We start from the raw sequence: 6478 nt of genomic DNA, 5'->3' as shown, positions 1-6478 counted from the left end.
AGGTCATCAAATTATTAGCTCAGGAATCTCCATGGGGTGACTAATCCATACACAAAAAGTCCCCGCGTGCGTGCGGGCGTGCGTGGGCGACTTAGTGCGGTTGCTCTATTTTCCAGCTCATCCGTCCATGTGGAACAGTGGAATATACACATTACAACAAATACATTAATAGGCACGTCATACGGATGAAGAAACGATAATAGACAAAATACCGAAGAAAAGAGACAACAGAAGAAAAGAGACAACAGAAGCATATCAGGACAATAATATAACAGAAGAAAAGAGACAACAGAAGAAAAGAGACAACAGAAGCATATCAGGACAATAATATAACAGAAGAAAAGAGACAACAGAAGCATATCAGGACAATAATATAACAGAAGAAAAGAGACAACAGAAGCATATCAGGACAATAATATAACAGAAGAAAAGAGACAACCGAAGCACATCAGGACAATAATATAACAGCCATCGACACAGCCAAGACTAAACCTCTGACAAAAAAAGATTTGGTAGTTCTGAAAAGTTAATCAAATGTGTGACCAATCTGCAAAATAAAAGCTTAATAGCTTAATTCTTCACGAATATGTTCATAAAGGTGTCTAGTGTCTACTACGGCTCTCAATGTGTTCAAACCCAACTCCCCTGGGGAACTTTCTTTGTGACAGCTGCTAAAAGTTGGGGTACTGTTTGCAGGTAAAAAATCACACCCGTGTGAACTGAGTGGTGCAACTGAGTGGTGCAACTCCCCTCTCCCCCAGCCCCCCTCCTCTCTCTCTCTCTCTCTCGCTCTCTCGCTCTCTCTCTCTCATTAGCAGGCAACAGTGCAGCACTATCGCTCTCTCTGTTTCTGGCACAACAGCGCCCCTACTGGTACTAATAGTCATACTGGTGCTCATAGTCACATAGGTGGGTTAACGTCACATACAACTCTGACGATGGAGAGGGCCATTATATAACGTATAGGATGTGGCCCGTGGGCCGCCAGTTGCCCAAGTGAATGATTGATTGTCACAAATTTGACAAACCTTCCCAAACTATATTACGTTGAATGAGTCGTCATGTCGTGTGCAATATAGGCCTTAAATTTATATATTTCGGCCATTTTACAATAGCAGATACATGCATGTGCATGGTAATGTACTGTTTGCGTTTCTGTCTAATACTGCATCAATCAATCAATCAATCAATCAATCAAAAAATGATGTCTGTAGTTTCCGTTATAACTTGGGATCCCTGTTGTTGATGATGTCACTGGTAGGCATCTCCACAGCCCTCCTCCACAGAGAGTGGACAGAACATGTACATAATAAATAATAATAATAGCTCAGATTTATATAGCGCTTTTCTAAATACCCAAAGCGCTTATACATGCGCTTATACATGACAAACTCCTCTACCGTTATCTATTGCATTTGCTGATGGCACAATTCAAATATCTAGGCCTCCGGCCCGACCCTCAACTCTCATTCAAATCGCATATCACCTTGGTTGTCCAAAAAGTTAATTTCAGCTTGAAAGTACTGTAGCCTAGGCCTATCGATCCATTAACTGCTTCACCCTTCAGGTCAGAAAAATAATTATCTCACAACTAATCCTTCCAATAATAGACTATACGCTTATCAAAATACTTCTGAAACACACCTCTATCCTCTTAATGTAACTTATAATGTTACTGCAGCCATGTCAAGTTTTTCATTTTCTGTATGTGTCCTTTTGGGGGCGCTCATGTGTTCTATGTGTTGAGGGTTCTCAATTATGTGTCTTTGTTGCATCTGTGCTTCTGGTAATTAAGCTTGTTGGTTTCACCTGTTGTGAGAGAGAGAGGGCAGAAGTCTCATTACATTGAAGGAGAGTTCAGTGCACTGTGCAGATCACTGAGAGAGAGAGCTTTGTGCAGACTGCAGAAGGAGGAAAGCAGTTGGAAGGAAGAAAGCAAAGTAGACAAGAAGAAGTAAAGTAAACTAAGAGAAGTGAAGTGAACGAAGTAAAGTGAACTATAACATGTAAAGCAGAAGAAAGTAAAGTTAAGTCCACTAAATGAAGTAAAGTAAAATAAAGAAAAGAAGAGAAAACAAAAAGGTTTTTCAAGAAAGACTTAAGGTTCAGTTCTACGGTGTTTACAGCATGGTGTCTCGTGCGATGGATGGGCGGCAGCCGCGGCACATATAATAACCTGTGCAGATTCATACTAAGGTGTCCTTATATGACCCATCACTGTGTTATGTATGAGACCCTCAACTGGTAAATCTCAAATATAGAAGGCACTCGCATTGGCTCATATTCAACTTCAAATGTATTCATTTTAACTACCCTGAATATTTAAAACAGTATCTGCATCCCTTTAGCTCACCATATAATCTGAGGAATACAGAGTATCAAGGCTGGACTGATGGCCACCGGGCATACCAGGCATTTTCCCGGTGGGCCGCGACCCAATAGGCGACAGGCCACCAGTGGGCGTGCTGCCATTCTGCCAGTGCCATCATGATAATTTCACTGTACCTGTATCAGTGAGTGACAAATAAACCCTCACAAAGGGTTGTGTAGTTGTCTGTTGGTTTGTATCATTTAGGCCTATGTTGTTCTGTAAAAGTGGTGGTATTACTATTAGGGCTTGTGTGTGCCGCGACGGAGCGGGCGGTAGAGTTTCTGCTATCTGCGCGCTGGTTGTGGTGGGCCGGTCTGGGCCAAATTCACGCGAAAATGCGAGTATGCCTACCTCATTGTCCCCACCAACATCAGGACCTTACCTCATTGTACCCACCAACATTAGAAAAGAAGTCGGCCGACGTGCTTTCAAATACAAAGCTCCGGATGACTGGAACAATCTCTCCCAGGTCTCTTAGATCAATTAACTCCTTCAATATCTTTAAAGTCTCTATCCTTACTTATCTTCAAATACCCTGCTCCTGCTTCTGATATGCCTCAGTTTGTTTCTTACATTTTCTTACAAACCTGCGAATATAGGCTACTGTAATTTGACATCTATGCATGTGCACGTTTGTAATTATGTATCTATCTGATGTCCTTAAATCATTTTACTGCATGTGCATACAATATATGTACAGGTGGGTAACAGTTTGTTTTTGATTTTTGATTTCAGATTTTTTATCTATGTCCACTATATGAGTACCATGATGCATTAAGTGCCTTATTCTCTGGGTGATTAGGTGGGTGGGAGCGGCTAGCTTGGGAGAGCTTTCTGTTTTGTTTTGTAATGTATGCATGGATGTAACGTTTCTGTCTAATGTATCGCTCTGTATTTGCTGTATGTTGCTGGACCCCCTCGGAAACGAGATGATACATCTCAAGGGGATATTCCTTTCTCAATAAAGGTTCATATGTACGCTGCTATCATCTCCACAGCCCTCCTCCACAGAGAGTGGACAGAACATGTACGCTGCTATCTTGTAATGAGTGAATGATTGTGAATCAGTGCTGGTTTTACACGGTGATAAGCAAGCTGCAGGTTGTTCCTCTCAGGTGTCATAACCCATTTAGACCTGAGGACGATTCTACAAATGTCTTCTGAACCCCTGTTTCTGTGTCAGTGGTTCTCAAATATTTTCATGTCATGGACCCCCACAAATATATGAAATTGGCCGCCGACCCCCATCTGAAAATTATGTTTCCCCCCGGAGGCAAAGATTTGAGCTAAAAACGTTCGCTCTGAAATAATATATATTCACGACATTTTCACGATTTATCAAAAAATAGCAGATAGTGCGGCACTTGGTGCCACACTATGAGCTTGTAGATCTGCTATTTTTCAATATCTAAAGTGTAACATAAGGCTTTAAAACACCAAAAGGCATTCCCGTCCAGAATGGGATAAATAACATGTTTGTGTTGGTTTGGAGATAAAACAAACTCGTTAAAGTGACCACGCGTCACGTTTTAACCAGCTGGACACCGATGCAGCATCATCCACATTCTGAGGGAGATCTACAAGCTCACCAAGCGTTTGCATTGTTTGTAGATCAGAATTATTTTTGATGGGGAGGTTTTTGGTGTAGACAGAAATAAATAATTCACCCCTCAAACATTCTGTGAATTCAACCACTGAAAGTATAGGAGACCTAAATGCAAAATATAAAATAATATAATGTCCAGAAACAACTCTCACAGTGTTAATCAGGTCCAAAGAGAATGTTTTAAATATGGTTTTGATCTCGTTCAGATTGCTCTCCTGTTACAGTACGTCAAATACTGGAGTATTGGCTCAGAAATTAGACAAAAACAAAGACGATCTGTATTCAAGGCTTCACAGACAATTTACAATGTAGGCATTTATTAGACGCTCTTAATCCGTTATAGGCCTGACGTCGAAATAAAAAAAAAGCCTTGTAAATCCTGACAGTTTTCTGAAAAACCTTATGTTTCTATGTCAGTGGTGTTCAATATTTCATGTCAAGGAGCCCCAAAAAATTTATGTAATCGGCCGCCGACCCCCATCTGAAAATATGTTGTTCCAGGGACCCCCCCCCCCCAGGAGCAAAGATTTGGGTTAAAAACGTTCACTCACTGTGAAAGAATATATATTCAAAGATTTGTGCCGCATTTTCACTATTTTTCACAAATAGCAGACCCTCTGTACAAGCTCGTATATCGCGGCACTTGGTGCCGTGTCTAATCCAAATAACGTGAGAACCGTTCGCCCCATACTCACTTAAAACTTTACACACGCGTTCCACACCATCACACAGACAGCAGATACACGGTTGTCCCGAACCGCCACAAATAAAAAAGGCTCTGGTCAGGCTCTGCACAGACCTCCTTCAGAGGCTGGCCTCTTCCACGTGGGACCAGAGACAATGGCGTGGCTTTCTGACACTGAGCTGGACATTTATGACGACGATACACAAAAGAAAAAGGCTCTGCCAGTGGACCTAATGAGCCTGTTGATTGCCATGGCAACCCCACACCTGCCATTGGTTGACTTAACTAGTCCACTTCTCACAGTCAGTTTGCACTCATCAGACAGACAGACAGACAAGTTCCCAACTTGCATCGTTCCCAAGTAGGCCGGTGGCCGACAGGCACTGCAGGTCTAGTTTATACAAGGTATAGGTATCTGCTGTTGGGAGGAAACCTAGCATGTGTCCTTTCTTATCATTTTAAAATGATTATAAGTTCACTGTTTATCATACGTACAGATACAGACCCATGTACAGTATACGTACGTTCATTGTTACTAGTGCAATTAGTGTACACGTGAGGACCTTCTCGGGATACGAGTTACTGTATCTCAAGGGGTATTCCCCAATAAAGAATCTCAATATACTAGTGTATAATCGAGGTGAATATATATTTTTGGCAGGCCCATACTATTGATGATATATTAAAGCTGCTCAAGTTAGCTCAACGTCAATTAGGAGACAACTTTAAACTCGTCCACCCAATCAACAACTATTTTATTTCGACCTGCCCTGATTGGTTGCCTTCCTGGTTGCCTTCCTTTATGGCTTGTTTATTGGTGTATATTATTGTATGTCTTTATATGTCTTGATGAATTGAATACACAGGATCACAAAGGAATGTCAAACATGACATCCCTAGAAACAAGGCCCTAGCTAGGGGGGCCCAAAAGGTAGATCGCAAAAACTCTTAAATATGGGACCCTCAAACTGTCTGCTAAAGCAACTAACTCCACCACCTCTCCCCGTCTCAAACTGTCTGTTAAAGCAGCTAACTCCACCACATCTCTCCGTCTCAAACTGTCTGCTGAAGCAGCTAACTCCAACAGCACCTCTCCCCCTCTCAAACTGTCTGCTAAAGCAACTAACTCCACCACCTCTCCCCCTCTCAAACTGTCTGCTAAAGCAGCTAACTCCACCGCCTCTCCCCCTCTCAAACTGTCTGCTAAAGCAACTAACTCCACCACATCTCCCCCTCTCAAACTGTCTGCTAAAGCAGCTAACTCCACCACCACCTCTCCCCCTCTCAAACTGTCTGCTAAAGCAGCTAACTCCAACGCATCTCCCCCTCTCAAACTGTCTGCTAAAGCAGCTAACTCCAACGCCTCTCCCCCTCTCAAACTGTCTGCTAAAGCAGCTAACTCCATCACCTCTCCCCCTCTCAAACTGTCTGCTAAAGCAGCTATCTCCACCGCCTCTCCCCCTCTCAAACTGTCTGCTAAAGCAGCTAACTCCACCACCTCTCCCCCTCTCATGGAAGTAATTGACAACATTTTGTTGCAAACAAATTGCTTTGTTTGCAAAATATAAGGTTTTCTAATATCCTGAACAATGTATATTCTTCATTTCCGGAAAGTTAGGTGGTTCTAGCTTCCCAACAGCAGAGAGAGATATATCATTTCAATTCCATAATTAGTTAATAAAGTATTCAATCAATCAGTCGATCAATTAAAAAAAAATTGAAATAGTGGAAAACAGCAGATCTACAAGCTCACAACGCCTCACATTCGCGAGGCGTTGTGAGCTTATAGATCTGCTATATTCAGTACGTTTATGCA

This window comes from Protomyctophum parallelum (assembly GCF_964188405.1).
Source record: "Protomyctophum parallelum genome assembly, chromosome: 14".
Lineage (NCBI taxonomy): Eukaryota > Metazoa > Chordata > Actinopteri > Myctophiformes > Myctophidae > Protomyctophum > Protomyctophum parallelum.
The sequence above is the reverse complement of the archived record's forward strand: the minus strand, read 5'-3'. Positions refer to the sequence as shown.